Genomic DNA, 16,532 nt, shown 5'->3' with positions numbered 1-16,532 from the left:
CCTCAAGTTATCCAATGGCTCAGATCCAGCCCTTTTTAAGAGTCAAAAATATTCCTACAAAGAAAACAATTTATCTCTTTCAATGCAAACACCAAGTGATGTAGCATTCCCAAAGACAAAATTTAACAGGACTAAAAGCATGCTTCCTCCAAAATGGCCTAAGTTTCTCTTGGCACCGAAATATCACAAGCCCATACACAGGTATTTATGCAAAGAGTATTACTCTTTTTTAATTAATATCAGAAGAACTGATGAAACTAGGTTTTTAGTAAAAATTGGCAGATTTTACAAATTCGTGGGGGGGGGGGGGGGGGGGGGGGGGGGAAGAAGACTCTTCTAAGCAGAGCATTAAAAAACTTTATAAGTTTACATGCACTTGACACCTTTTATCATTTTTAGGCATTCCAAACGTTCAATCTTTTTATATAATGCAATTGTATAGTAACTGTATGACTGCAATTTATCTGCCATCTCATAGTATTAATTGGCCTAGCAGAGGGGATTAGGTCACACAAGCAATCCAGTAAAGAAAGGCTAAAAAAAAAGCACACTCATGTTTTGTAGTTTCAGGAAGATACATACATTTTCAAGCATTTTCTTTGCCACAGATCCTCTGTCCTCCTCAAGTAGTTTTGAATTTTCATTTCAAAACTTGCTCTCTGCTTACTGTTTTCCTTTTATACACCCACTGTAAGCTGTTACTGGGATAGGATCTCTTACTAGTCTCAAACAGCCCAGTGACTTCTGAACTTTGAGATTATAAAGCAAGAAAGTTACTGAACACTCACATGCAAGTTGATTGGCTAAGAAAAAGCAGCACAAAGTCCTGCCAAAATCCTAGCTAATCTGATAAAGAAAAAACCAGGGAGGTCTAAGCACTAAACCCCACAGTTTAAATACAGCAAATTCCAGCTGCAAAAGGAAGTGCATCACATTTAGCAGGATACCTCTTCTTCAGATATGACATCTGAAGAAACAACATTTCACCATCTTAAAAGGTATTGCCCATAAGTAAACTCTAACAGTAAAATTTCCAAAATACAGGAAAACATGGGACTGACACGTGAATTTCATAAAGATCAACAAATGCTGCTTGTAATCTGACTGGAAGGAGGGAGAAACAAATTAGGGACGTACATGACATGCATTTGGTTATCACTTAAGTACTTCTTTAATTCTCCCACTTTCAACGCACTTCACAAACAACTAATCCTCTTAACATCCATGCAAGCATATTTATTATCCACAGTTTTAGCTTGTAAGCTCTTCAAGCAATGAGCTAGTTCTTTTTCTAGCTTAATACATGGCTCATGAAAATTGGGACCGAGGCCCTGTTATAGCTGTGAAACAGCTGCCAAGAAATCAGCTCTCATCACCCCACTCCCCTCCAGCATCTTACTGAGAAGACTAGCAAGACACCCACTCAAGAATGTACTTTTAACCTAGTTAAGTGCTCAAATCTCAGCCTCCATGCTACATGAACCCTTCTTCAGGCTACCGTACCAAAAGACTCAGTCAAAAAATTAATTAGCAGCCCTGGCCAGGGCAGAAAGGGAGCTCCAGATTTTGGAGACTCCCAAGCCCCCATTACAAAAGCAGATTCACACTCCCGTGCCCAAGTCAGTGGAGCTCCATGGAGCCACCAGCACACAAACGCAGCCGCACGGCGGGTACTAACGTAACCCCCAGCATCCTCCCACGACAGACCTGAAGATGACATGTATCTATTTTCAGTTTGGCAACTGCACTACTTAATATAGAAAAACCTGCAGTTAGAAACATTTGCAGCAACATTTCGCCTTGCATCACACAAAAGTGTAAAGAGTCACCTGGACCTTGTGAAATAAATATTCATTACACCAAACTTTCTTTTATGACAGCACATACAAAAAGGGGTTTAGTCTTTATTTCTCTACTCAGCAGAGACAACCTACCTTTTTGCAGCTGCAAGAAGAGAAACTATAAACATTCACATTTAATGCAATGAAAGCTTTGCTCGCCACCTCTTGTGTTCCACTGCGCTCTTAGATGATGATCACTCATCATAAAAATGGGTGGAGCAGCTGCAAACCACTTAGCAATGGAAAAACTGACTCCCATGTTCAAGAGAAACTCCTGCACAGGCTGGAAACCCCACTGAAATGAAGTACTCCTCAGATGGGAAGTCTTTCTACTACAGATGCAAACACATCTGCTACATAGCACATGAACCAGCGTGTTTTATCTCCAGAATCATCCTCTGCACCAACTCAAAGACCTTCAGATCAGACTACGGAAACTGTTTTAATCTAAGTCACACATAAACTCATTCATCTTCAGTTGGTTTTAAAACAATTAAAAACCAGCACTCCCCAAGTACAAAGTGCAGACTTTAAGATGACCAGTGCCATCAGTACTGCAGCCTTGTTGCTACAGTGAAAGATTTATGGTAGCAGGGAACAAAAGAACAACAAAATTCATCACGTAACATCAGAGATACATCACGTAAGCCTCACTCCTCAGCTGACTCACTAAGCAACATTAACTCAAAAAAAGAGAGCAAGTCCCAGTTTCGCTGCCATCTTACTTGTGGGTTTAGCAATTAGGAAGCGTGCTGTGCACCAGCTCACGTGACAAAAGAAATTGCTTTGTCTAAGGGTCATATCTGGCCATCCTGTCTCCCCTACCCCCCAAAAAAATAAATCATTTCTCCTCCTCTTACTTTAACACCTGCTTCCTCCATCCGAGCATTCATTGTCCCACTGCTATTATGGGACCGAAGGCTTCAGCATCCCAGAGGAAACTCAGGAGGGAAACCAGTGAATAAAGTGAGCAAGACTCTCATTCTTCAGCAATCTTACGCCTCGGCATCCCCTATTTTCCCTCTCTTCCTATTGACAGCAGCTTCCAAGATTCAGCTGGGTGTTGAGATCCGCACATGCCGGGAAGCCAAATGTGCCACACATCCTGGTATTGAACCCACCGTGCCCACGGACACCAGTGTGGACCATTTGCCTTGCTCTTGTACCTCCCCAGTGAACCACAACCAATGCTGTGGGGCAGGAAACAAGGCTGGACAAACCATGGCCTGACCCAGCACAGCTTTTCATATGGTTGCACCGAAGGGAGGGACTTCACACAAGCAGCAGCTCTGTGCTCCCCTAAAATGTGGCAGGAGCAGAGCAGCATCCCTCCTGCAGCCCAGCATCAGAGACACAGAGAATGGAGCCTTTGGACAAACCCATCCTCAGCATCAACTTCCACTACGGGGTTTTTATCTCCTGCAGGAGGTCGCTGTGCAGATTCGCACACCCCCTTTGGTCTTCCCTACACTGAAAACAAGGATACCTGCAAGAACACAACGAGTCAGCCAGCATCTGAGCGTGACATGCCAGGTGTGTTAATCCATGGAAAAAAAAAGGGTGAGTCAGTGGTTTGAGTCTGAAGACAGTCCGGTTTAGAACAGCCGCTCCGTGCCAAAACCCTTGTTTGTAATGGTTTTATTAACTGCAGCATTCAGACTCACAGAGCAGTTACACCACTGGGGGCAGAGACACGTTGGGAAAGAGATTTACTTTCCCAAGTAATTTTGCCAGAAACCTCAGATACAATTTAGATGAAGCTACAAAGTACGTCACAGGTTTTAACATAACTTACTGCTCCAATTTGCATTAGTCATGGGTGATAAAAAGCACAGGGGATTCAAATATGACACACTGGGTAGTTTCTCTCAACACAAAGTTTTGAACATCATCATCAAATGACATACACCCTTCTGCTTTAAAATGACCACCTTAAATCATGCTCATGGAGAAAAAGTCTCACCAAAATTCAGCCTTATATTTAAATAAGTAATTCGTCACTTATTTTATTTTCCCTCCCACTCAGAAATAAAACTTGGAGTAGCTGCTAAAGAAGAAAATCCTTAAATCCTTCCTTTTACACTGGATCAGGCTAATCTCAGCGGTGCTGTCACACTGTAAATAACATCTCACATTAAACAACAGTTTGAGGAGATAGCTCACCACGTATTTTGCAAATGTAATGTTAAGTTTACTCTAGCCACCTGAATGAAGTAAAAAAAATACACCAACAGACTAGAAACAGTCAGAAGCTACTCTGGCAAATGATAAACATTTTGCATAATCTGTTAGGAAATTTCACAGGTCCTTGAAACTAAGATGTAATGAATCAGTTGCAACTACCTGTGCTTATATATTTTAAATAGTACCTAAGAGCAACTACGCAGGATCCAACTCACCAATATGACTGATCAACTGCCATCCCATGATTTACAAGGAAATCAAAAGACAACCTCATGCAAGGATCAAACATACAAGAAAACTGACAGTTCAGTTGCTACAGCTACTAATTAAAAAATTATCACCTGTTTTGGAAAGACAAGAGCAACCAGATGGGAAAATAATTTCTTGTAAACAACTTACGGAATCACCAAAAAAAATTTTGAATGAAGAGACTGGATCATTTTGAAGAAATATAAAACTGAATTCCTGGTCATTATGAAGGGAAATGAGATTCAAAGAAAATACAAGTGGTCAATAAGGATTAACTTTGCCAAATGAACCCCTGCTACAGCATTACAAGTTAACCCATGAAACACCACCATTCTGGATGTTGCAGCCAAGGCCAAAATCCAAATCCTCTACGAACCGTGGAAGCCCACAGGGTGCACACCAGCAGCAGTCCTTGCAGCGGCGAGAAACCCTGCAGGAGGCTGCCCATGGGCACCAAACCCAACCTCACATGCAAAACATGCTTGGAATATACTGTATTTCAAGCCCTCAACACAAGTGCTGTAGGAGGTGCTGACAGTATTTTGAGGGGTATTTTTCCCTTACACTTACTCCAACCCCAAGCACAATACTTGAGAAGTTCCCAACGTGCCTTTGTTACAGGTCGGCATTTGAACTGTGAGAACTACACTGCTATGCCAACAAGGAATTTAGCTTTTTCTCATCCATAATAAAAATCACCCAATAAACTCTTCAGCATCTGATTTTTAGGGTTTTTTTAAATATATATATAAAGTAGTCTTGTTAGACTGCCTGACCATGTCACAACATGCAATCCATTACAGCTACAACAGAATTAAAGCTTACTTTTTGCAAGGTATCACACTGCATACTTTTTAAGGACTGTTGACTACTTAAAAATATTTGTGATTACACTTTCTTTCACTGTTCCTCAACAACTTGGAAGCATACCTAAAATGGTTATAAAGAAAATTTTTAAAAAGATATTATAAAAATGGCACGGCTTATTTTTGCAGAGAAGATATATCTTCAGTCTAGATAGAAATAATTGGAGTCTTAGAGAACTTAAAAAGGCAACAATATGACTTCTAACTCACTGGCTTATCTTAGAAACACATCTATCTCCCTGGTCGTCTTCACATGCTATAAAACAGGGACGGGCACCACAGTCAAATGCTGCCTTTGTAATTGGAAAAGCACTTCCAAGGGTGAAGCTCCAGGAGCATTTCTCCTGGTGGAAGCACTGGAGCTTTTGCCACAACAGCTGCTCATGAGACCACAGAGATGTGAGTTGAGAAACTGATCCAGGTAAAGAATGAACTCCTTTGCTGAACTAATCCAAGGTACAAACTGTACAGGAAAAAAAAATCGTGTGTTCTTAACTGGAATCCATTTCCCAGTCTGGTTTGCTGAACAGACCCACAAATCCCAGCATGGTCCAGTTGGTGAACTGGAAGAGGCTGCTTACACCAATGCACAAAAGAGATCACAAAATTAAAGTCAGAGTTTAGGATGACACTAAAAAAGTTTTACCTATTGCATGCTTCTACCAGCTGTCTCTGGAAGGGCATTAAACTGTTTACAAGATTTGTGGCGTCGCAGCATATTCGTCATGTAGACATCAATAGAGGAGTCACCCTGTTTCCGTGACAAAGGGCCATAAATATATAAAGATATATCTTCTTGAAAAAGATCTGTATAGCTTGACTGCAGCAACAAGTTCCTGGCATAGCTGCTTTCCCTGGAGCGCTGCCATTATATTTCCTTATCACTAACCAAAGTAACTAACCGGCTAACTCTCAGTGATGGGCTTTGCCTTCCAGATCTGCATAAAGGTCATTTGCAAGGGAGAAAGGCAGGTTTAAAAAAAAAAAATAAAATAAAAAGATGACATTATGCCACATCCCCAGCTTTGTTTCCAAAAGTAACTAAGAAGTGCAATGCCAGGCTGCAACACCACGACTGAAGTGTTTGACTATTCACTCAGTACAAGGAGTGGTCAATTCCCTCCTCACAGCAAGACTGTTGACAGCTGTTTTAGAGGAGAAAAAAAGTGAACCATGACTAAGCTATTCATAAAAATCTCATTGCATCTAACACCCTAACAATAAGTTCTGATTTTGAAAAAATGCAGTGCTTCCTGGAAGTGACTGTTCAGGTGGTACATGCCAGCCCTGAACTAGGCTCCCAACTGGATTATATCCCCCATGGCAAACCCCACAGCAGCAAAGAAGAACTGTATCTACACCCAAAGCCACCAGTTGCTTCAGAAAGTCATTCATTACCTTTATCTATCCTACAGGTGATCAATGCAAGCAAGCACACACATGAGCACTTGGCGTCGAGCAGCACCCAGAAATCACAAGCTGCAGGCTGCAAGGTGCTTCCCATCCCAGCTTTCCACATCCAGCCTTTCGTGTGTCTGTAAATAGGATGCTGCTTATGTTATCCCCCGGCTGGAAACCACAGAAACTGCCAAATCCCAGGAGGCTGGTAAAACACAGGGGCATCATCACTCAGGGAGGGCATATCATGCCCTTACAGCCTCCTGGACTTTCTAGCTTTTTGCTCAAGTTTTTAAGTTCCTAACACTGCCTTCCACCAGTGGAGCAAAACCAAAACCAAATAGTTCCTCCATACTAACCAGGTACATAGTTTAGTTTACTTCAGGCTATTTATCACCTGTGTGGGGAACCCTTATAGAAATAACATTTAATAGCGCTCAAGCAGATTGCAGAGATAACCAGCTACAGCAGTAAGTAGAAAAGCTTCCAAGCTGCTTCAAGGACTGTTTCATAGGCCAGTGGATCACCACCAAATACCAGGCAGACAAAAGTGATACGTTGGTGTCCTGGAAACAGAGTGGAAAAGAAATAGGTACAGCAGGCATGACAGCTTCTACTAACGATTTTTTTTGTTAAGTAGTTCTCTATTAAAACTTATTATGCCAGCAGAAAATTATATGAAAGCACCCACTGTCTTTGTAACACAGGAGCATGTGCACACCACCAATAAACCTACCAGTGTTGTTTTCCTCTAGTATAATTTATTGACCGCTGCCTTAATTCATGCCTTGGATAGAATAACCAGATTCCTTTAACAGTACTTAATCCACCTCTTAGCACAGGAGCATACCCTAGACCAGAACACAGCTTACTCAGGAGCATATCCTGCTGAGAGATTAGTAGCGAGTTCTGCATAAACCCGAGTCTCAAAGCTTCCCTATATAGGCTGTGTTTAAAAACATCCATCATCAGACAGTACCTGGCAGAGCTCTGTTTCTATGAGAAGCTTTGACTTCTTAACTACATTCTCCTCCTTTGATGCTGCGAAGCTGTAAATCAGGAACATCGAGCTCCTGCCTTTCTCTCCGGCTGCAGTCCCTGGCTGGACTCTGTTACTGCGAACACGCCGTGTCCTCACCTCTCAGGCTATGCCGGCCATCCCTTGGTGGCTGGAGCCGGGCAGGAGATGCTGGCTGGAACGCCGTCACGCAACGCAGCACATCCATGCTACCTGCAGGAGACTTGTCATTCAGGCTACCTACAAAACCTGTCTGCCTTGCAGAACTCAACACCCATGCTCTTCTAGCAACAGCCCCAGGCTAGCCTGTCTGCCCAGCACCAGGCAGTGCTGGAAGGCCAGACAAGAGACATATTAGGCTCAACCCATGAACGCGGAAGACAGGTACATGCCTGACCTCATGCCAAGGGACAACACCTGCCCAGATGATCCCCACCTTGCCTAACGCACCCTTAACCTGCTATCAGGCTTGTAAAAAACAAACACCCAACCCTGAGTGGCCAAGCAACACATTGTCACCATGGAAGGTCAGAGCCTGGACCAGAGTGGCCCAAAGCACAGCAAGAGCCTTCTGAGCTAATGCTCCTCCACTTCAGACAGCAGCTTCTATCCACAGGCACGGATGTTATGAGGTTAACATCAATCTACTCCCACTACTAAGGTATCTATGTATAAAAATACACCTCCTCTAACACAGTAATAAATGAATCATTAGTACCTTACCTTTAAGGAACTATGTGGAACTTGGTTCACCTCTGCAATTCCACAATAGCTCAGCAAGGGTGTGCGAAACATGAAAAACACACCCAGCAAGGGACTGATTTTAAGCTGAAGACTCTCACCACAAACAGAAGTAATGTAGCTTGGCCCTTTGAAACTGATTAGATTACATTAGCCAAAACTGCCAGCACACAAGACATTCACGGATCTCAGACCAACTGTCTAAACTCAGCTCTGAAGCTACATGCTTTACATATTTCTACTGCATCGCATATCTCCATGAGTACCTAAAGTTTTACGGCTGACAAAGATTACAGAGAACACCACAGCGACCAACTGTCCTACAGGAGTACAGCATTTCTAATCCCTTTATCGAGTCTCTATCTGATCATCCACAACAGAATCGGTACAGCACACTCTTCAAAAAAAAAAACTTTTAAAAATCACTTTTTTCCACTTCTGAGCTCCAGCTAACGTGAAGCCCCATAAAGGACACTGGAGCAGAACCAATTACAGAGGTCAGCAAAATTGATCTCTACTAATCCCAACTCCTTTATATGACTTGCAGGGATAACACAGTCACAGAAGGTGGATTAATAAACCCCGACAATTTACAGGTTAAGAAACAACTACCCTTTCACAATCCTCATCCAGAAGCTCCCGCATTTGCTTCAAAAGAAGAGTGTCTCGGCTCGAGAAGGAAAAAACATAATAATTGTATTCTCAAGCAAAAGAGCGAATGCATAAAACAGGCCCCACGGCGACGACCCTCTGAGTAACTTCAAAGGCCCACTGAGACCCGAAGGTGAGGAAAACCAACACCAGTCTGTTGCTTCGGAGACTCGGATATAAAGCCCAGATTACTTTCTTTACAATAAATTGAGATCCAAAGTTGCGTCAACGAGGCTGGAAGGGTTTGGGTTGGTTTGTTTCTTTTTCAGATCAGGATATCAATAATAGCGAGGAAGTGGAGGGAGGCGGGGGGGCAGGGTGGGCGGGAGTGTGTTGGGGGGTGTTGGGGTGCTGGGGGGGGTGTGCCCGGGCACACACTCGGGGCACCCTCCCCGCCCGCCCCCCCCCCCAGCAGCGGGGGGACCGCGCCCGGCCCCGGCCCGCCGCCGGCCCGCAGACAATAGCGGCGGGGAGCAGCCGCGCGAGAAAAAACGTAAAATAATTTAAAACCAAACAGTAATAACAATAAAACGAAAAGGAATAAAGACACGCGAAGGAGAGAGGCCGTCCGGAGCGGCTCCACGCGAAGTTGCGCGGAGAAAAAGCCCCGAGGAAGAGGAGGAGGAAGGGCGGGGGAAGCGTGAGAGGACGCGGGAAGGGGAGGGGGGCTCCCTCACCCCCCCCCCGGGGCAGAGACCACCCCCCCCGCCCCGCTGGCCCCTTCCCCAAACTTTCCCCCCCACACGCACACCCCCCTTCGCCCAACTCCGGCGGGGCAGACTCACCGCGGGGGCCCGGCGGGCGGCTTCGCCCCTGGCAGCGGGGCCGGGAGGGAAGGGAAGGGAGAGGGAAGGGGACGGGGAGGGGGGAAGAGGCGGCCGGGCCGGGTGCTCTCCGCCCGGGGAGGCGGGCAGGAAGGAGGGCCGGGGGCTGCGGGTTGCAACCTGAGAGCAGCGCGGCCGCCGCCGTGCCCGCCCCCGCGCCCGCGCCCTTCCCGCCAGCCCGCATGCGCCGCCGCGGGGCCGCGCGGAGCGGGGCCGCCCCCGGGGAGCGGGCCGGGGCGGGGGTGTGGGGGGGTGGGGGTATGGCGGAGGGTGGCACCGTCGAAAACTTGCTCGGGAAGAGTTTGGGCTGCGCTGCCCCCGCCGAGGCCGGCTGGGAGGAGAAGCCCGGTGCGGGGGAGCGCCGGTCCCTCACCTGCCCGCCCGTCACCTGCCGCCTGCCCGGCCCCGGTGTCCTCGGCTGCCGTGGGGCGTCCACCCACCCATCGACTGGTTTAGAATATGGTGCCGCCGGTGTGAAAGGACACGGGCAACTTATTGTGCCGCGGGTTTATTTTTATTTGAGGGGGATACTTCCCACAGACCAAACTGCAGCTTCAAGGGTCTGTTTTGCTTGGGGTTGTGCCTCTTGTGTTCCCACCTCCGGCAGTTCCAAAGCCTCTTCTGGTGCTGAGGGCACAAGCTGTCCAGCCGTGAATGTGATCTGCTGCGCATCTGTACCTACCACAAAATCTAGCAGCTCAGCTCGAGCCCCACCACACCAGCCCATGGCCTTGTCCCGCTCCTCACCATCCTTCCCCGGTTCCTCTACCGTTGTGTGAGGTGTGTACGTTTGATCGAGGAACATCTCCCATACCATTCCCACCCCTTGCCCTGGAAAAAGGGTGAAAATGGCAACCCACCATTAGCAAACGAGTTCATGTGGCCTGTGGTCCGCGTGTGGCCGGGCTTGAGGAGGCCCCTGGGAATGAAGATGCATGATCTGTTGTGGTGGTGACTTGCCTTCAGTTACAATTTTTCTTGGAAGCTCTTTGGAAATGTGTACATGTGGTGGCCCAACGTTTCCACTCGGCTTAACCTACTGCGCACGTGTATATCCCACTAGCCTTGGCCGTGGCCAGGTGATAATGTCCATAAAGACAGGAACAACACTGAGTTTAGCATGTGTGTCCTACCCCACTGAAGCTCGGCAGCCTCACCTCAAGACAATCATCCCCAAAAACACTTTATAATATTTTCCAGAGATCTTGCCACTGGCCAGAGCACTGGGCAAAGGCTGCAGGTAATTCCTGTACATCATGTTCTCTCTAGGTAGAACAGAAATAACAATACTATGTACACGGCAGAAGATTTTCTGCTGAAAACCCTGTGTGTGAACTTGGCATTGTCTTCCAAACTAGGCACAGTTGATTCAGTTTAAAACAACTGAAATAACAAAAATGCTTTCAACACTTGTGCAATGTGGGCATTTTGGAAGCCAGCATCGTATGCCCTTTTCAACCAGGTGGTAAAGCAATAGTTTTTCTTATGTGGCTCCAACAGGGTATGGCGTATGAGAGCAGAGAGACTGGAAACACATTTTCATTTGCCTTCCTCCCACCCCTATAAGAAGGTTTTATGAGGCAGACCACTTGGAAGTTCCCAGATTCAAGAAGAACGATCAGGCACAGTGATGGCTCAGGAAAGAGCACCATCTAGTGAAAAGCCACTTCTTGCAGAAACTCTGTCCCCTACAAGTCTCCGACCAAACAATGACTAACCCAGCCCAGCCCAACCTACCTCATCGCATCTGAGGCAATCATGAGCGAGGTAGCATGGTAACAGATAACAGATGCCTAAAATTTTCCATAACACACACACACCAAGATCTTTAGCTCTACCCTCTTGGTTGTCCATCAAGGGAACATTTCTTCTCTGCTTGTCAACTCCAGCCTGGCAAGTCAACGTCTGTCTTCTGCTGCCTTGCCTGGAGCTGACACAGCCCTGGTCTTGCTGTAGGGGCCCCTCAGCCATGTTGTGGGGGTCAGAAGCCCCAAAGAGAGGGCTCAACCTCCCGACTGAGTCAGTACCCAGCTGCATACATGCCCATGCATATGGGGTCACATGTGCCGCTCTTGCAAATAGTTTGGAAATGCTTTTGGGGAGTCTTTTCAGCACCAGGGTGTAAAGGTAATCTGCCAGCAAGGCTGTCCAGGAGCATTTACCGTAGTCATAATAATCTAAACCAGGAGGCAAGGAAATTAACATGGAAAATATTGAGGAAAGATGATGCAGCACCTTAGCACCAAAGCAGGACGATCAACTGATGGGCCCCATTCATCAAAGGTTTTACGGCCCTTTCAGTCAAGGAGGGTGAATCAAAACACAGGCAGAGAAAGTATAATTTTTCCTATCAGAAATATTCCCTGCCAGAGTGGGCTTCTGCAGCTGCTCACATATCCCCAGGGTGCCAGGTGCTGGTGGTGATTTAGGAAAGGAACTAGCAAAGGTAGGCAGGACAGCTCCCCAGACTACCAGGGGATCGGACAGAGGCTCAGTTTAGATCTGAGTCCAGGTCCCCCTTGCCTGTGGGAGGGCTTGTGATGCGCCAGGACCAGAGTCCAGTGAGCATCTGCCACGAAAAGGCTGTACCAGCTACTTCAGGTGCCCAGCCTCTACTCTCAGCAGCACTTAATATATCTTTTTACCTCTCCCTTCCCGAAGATGTAGTCTGCCCTCTACTTTTGTCTTTAAATTGTTATCCACCCCCAAATTCTTTATCTCAAAATATCCTGTCTGCACCCACATATAACCACAAACCAAAACAGAGAGGCAGTAGATGAAGGGAAATTTGTGCAGCAGCTTTGTGGATACCAGCCTCCTGACAAATCATTTGCCTTCAAATCGTCTCTGACACTGGTTCCCCTGGGTTTCACCATTTGCCATACTTCCAGGTCTGCTTTTCAAACACTATATAAAAATAATGAAATATATCAGATGTTCTTTCATTGCCTCTTTCAGGTTTTAATTTGTCACAAGCTTTGCTGCAGGGCTCCCTACTTCTTGCTAGGGAACTGGATTTAAGTGCGAGCTGCACTCGTGAATGAGACTGGAATTTGGATCTGCACAACATAATCTGAACATTTGTGTGTAGTGGCATGAATTAGCAATATGAGCGCATTGTTCCCATTTGCTGGAAATTAGCTGTCCTTGCAACTGAATAGAAAACAGAGTGCAATGTAATGATGGAAGCAGCAGCTATTAAAGATTTGTTTTCATCATGTTTAAGCAGCTACAAAACTGAGACACTGAGCATTAATGTGGCTGACAACAGCGTGCGACATTTTCTTTGTGTTTCTACTTGTTTGAAGCTTGGTGCCTGGTAGCTGAGATAACAGCAGCTACACCTGAAGAGATTTTAGTATAATCTTCCTTCTTCAAACTCTACCAATGTCATCTCTCAAGTCCTGTGAGCGGTACGGTCTTTGCTGCAAGATTATGAACTGTGGCTGAGAGCAGCCTTCAGGAAAAGTTTCCCCATTCCCATGAACAATGTATCTCGGGTAGCATGTAAAAGTTCTTAGTGTGTCACAATCATCAGACATTGGAGTTTGCCCTTAGGACAGGAGATAGCCTGGAATGGGTGAACTGCAATAAAACCCACCCAAACCAAAACACAAAAACTTATGACCTGCAATATTAAATTAATGAAATCAAGGAAAGTTCCCTGGGTTCTTCTTCTGCCCCTCTGTGGGAGGTTTGTGGGGCTTTGGTGGGAGGAGAAGGGGTACAGGCTTGCACCTAGATGTCAAGCACTGCATACCTCAGCTGCTCATCACTGTTCTTTCTGATTATTTCTCAATTCTGGGAGGCAGTGCTTATCAGTTGCTCATGCAGATGTCATTTTAGTTAGTTGCTCAATTGGTGGGGCACATCTAGCAGGTCCTCTTTTGCAGCTCATGGGGCCCCTCCATGTGCTAATAAGCTGTGCTAACACCAAGCTCTCCAAACTCTCCCTTACATATATCATTGGAAGCCCTGATATAAGTACTGTCTTTTTCTTCTGGTTGAAAGTTTCCAGTTACTAATGTTTAAAGGACCTGAAATCAGGAAAGGGAACATCTCTGCTGGCAGCTGCATAATAATCTTATTTCACATAATCACATTTCACATCACATTTGCTTTAAATGTTCTCAAGACCAAAGAAATCATCTGGTGAGCTCCATGTTGTACCTGCACCTGCTGCCTCGCTAGGTCTGTGTGTGCAACTTCCAAGCAGTTAACTCAGAAACAAGAAATAAAAGCAGCTGGAGAATGAGAAGAGCTCTACAGTTGGCTTTGCCATCCTGCAGGAATAAGGCGTGTGCAGGCGTGTTGCTAAGAAGGTGACATTTCAGCCCCTTTACCCTCCTCCTGCCTGGGCTCAGAAATAATAGTAACTATAACAATAATAACTCACACAGCCTCTTACTGCCTCTGCCAGCCCTTTGGAGATCTGACAGTGTTTGCTTGTCCCAGCAGAGAGCCTCGAGCCGTACCTGCAGACTCGCTCTGCGTTCAGCCCTCTCGGATAGATGCTGGATAGAGCAGAAAGGGAGGGGTGAAAGGAGACTCCCAGGCTGCAAACACTGTTATCATTAAGCCTTCTGGGAGGGTTTTCTCTTGCACTTCGGCTTTATACTTCATGCTTTGTCAAACGACGCTGTTAACAGGCGTCTGCTCTGGCCATCCTGTTCTTTTCAATAGACCTTTTAATTTAATACTGTTCTATTTCTGTCTTCAGTGAGGGTTGTTGTCCAGTTACGTGCAAAGCAAGAGATAGGCAAATCTATCCCAAAAGGCTTTATTGAAGTATCAGAAAACATCCATCAAATCAATTTATGAAACTGAATTATGTGGGACCCCAGGAGTAAAAAATGACAAACACAGAGAGTTAAATTGATAGCAGACCAGGATAAAAGCTTTTAGTCAATGCAGGCTATAAAATTAATCAAACGCAGTATACTCCCTAAAAATTAGAGCAGTTTCCTCATCCCCTGCACTCTACTCAATTTCAGATCTAAATAACATACAAAGTAGATTAAAATTAATCAGTACAGCAGATCCCACAGTAAAGCAACTAATCAAGAAAGCAACACATGCATTTGTAACCAATTATTTATTGCCATCACCACGTGTGGCCAGGATGTGAACACATATGGCATCCCTGACTTCTCTTGAACAGATGCCAGAGCTGATGGGTGTATTTGCTTTTTGTGTGAGGCAGTAAGAGAAACTGTCAGCGTCTAGGTCACTTGGAAATATTTGCTTGAATCTTGCAAATATTGTGAAGGGTGAAAAGGCCAAAATTGTATCTATAGTGTGGATTTGCAATGGTATCTTTTTCTCTGTCTAGGACATGAATGCTCCATCTCTGACGTCCACTATTCGGGTCTTCTCTATAGGTGTGTATGGCTTGGATGAGACCTTCCAAGCTACAGAATATGAGAGAGTCCTCCAGGTGCTGGGAACCATTAGCCCATAGGTGATAGCCAATATTTCCAGCTTATCCAAACACGTAAACACCATCTCCCATTCATATCCTTGCATTAAATACCTGCCCAAACTTTTCCTATTGATGTTCATGAACCTGCCAAATCAAAAAGAAGTATCAAAAGAGATGCCTTCCTCAGGAAGGTGATCAGAGAACATGAGTGTTTCACAGACACCCAAGTGCAGCCTAGGAGCTCACATCTTGGACTGTCGACTTCAGGCATATTCACAAAACCTGTGGGCTGAACATGAACTGCTTTAAAAACTGCTCTGGATTTCCATCATCAGCCGCCCACCAGCTGTTTTGCCAACACCTCTCTGTTACAACATGTACCTGTAGCAGACTGTGGTAGTTGGCTTCATATCTTGAGAACAAAGTAGACTCCGTTTACTGAGATTTCCAGTGCTAGAAAGCCAGCAAGTTCCTCTCCTTGTGCACGAAGCCCCATTTTCTCGCACACAAGTTCTGTACCCATTGCCAGTCAGCCCAGCTCTGCAAGATGACAAACACCCACCAGATGGTCCTAGTACTTCTGCACCAGAATTGCTGATGTGCACAGGGGTCAGCAAAATGCACCGTGCTTTTCCTCGGCTTAACAGACTTCCAAATCAGAGAAAAGTACAAAAGGCCATTGAACATCTTTGCTCAGCAGCACGAACAGTTGGCCTGTTAACAAGTGCAGATCTCTTGTGGCAGTGGGTTAAAATAACTTCAGTTCTCAAGAGGGGAAAAGGAAGCTGCTCCACCATGCACTGTAAACCATGTGGGTCCTAGAAAATCAAAGATATGCTGCCATAAATCCTAATGCCAGGTGGAACTATGGGGACTCGGGCATTCACTGGATGTCGTGCATGTGTGCAGCAATGAAGTATGGTTCAGCATGGTAAGCATAATGTTGTGACACATGAGGTGCCACTGGTCATCAGCTTTTATTATCACACTGCTTCCCTCTACCCTTCCTCTGAAGAGTTAATTCTAAATATATACAAATAGCACATGGATTTGGGAGGGCGGTTGTCCCCGCTGCCAAAGGAGCTTCTCGAGGAGAAACCAGGCTTATGGATGCTCTTCTATCCACATTCCAGACCAGGAGAGACACCATAACAGCATCATTTCTCCCTTCCCCTCTCTGCCTTCAGTTGCAATAGCTCTGGCTGCTGGGGGAAGCCTGAGCTTGGCTGGCTATTTGCAGCAGGCGTGAGGGACATGCTGTGAGGTGGACACACTGTAATGTTGGCATGCTGGCTTGTCAGGGTCTCCCCTCACTCCTGTAACGCTAGATCACTTCTC

General features: G+C 45.8%; 1 protein-coding gene across 6 annotated transcripts in view; it reads right to left on the bottom strand.

Moving 5' to 3' along the window:
* Positions 1-9,946, bottom strand: part of AKAP13 (A-kinase anchoring protein 13) — a 224,372-nt gene extending 214,426 nt beyond the window's left edge. For all 6 annotated transcript variants that reach the window (XM_074837772.1, XM_074837774.1, XM_074837775.1 and 3 more), the window contains exon 1: positions 9,734-9,946. The gene's annotated coding sequence lies outside the window, so the exon portion shown is untranslated. The remainder of the gene's footprint in view (positions 1-9,733) is intronic.
* Positions 9,947-16,532: the final 6,586 nt, after the last annotated feature.

This window comes from Strix aluco, chromosome 12, assembly GCF_031877795.1.
Source record: "Strix aluco isolate bStrAlu1 chromosome 12, bStrAlu1.hap1, whole genome shotgun sequence".
Lineage (NCBI taxonomy): Eukaryota > Metazoa > Chordata > Aves > Strigiformes > Strigidae > Strix > Strix aluco.
Note: the sequence above shows the minus strand (reverse complement) of the source record. Positions and strands in the feature narration are given on the sequence as shown.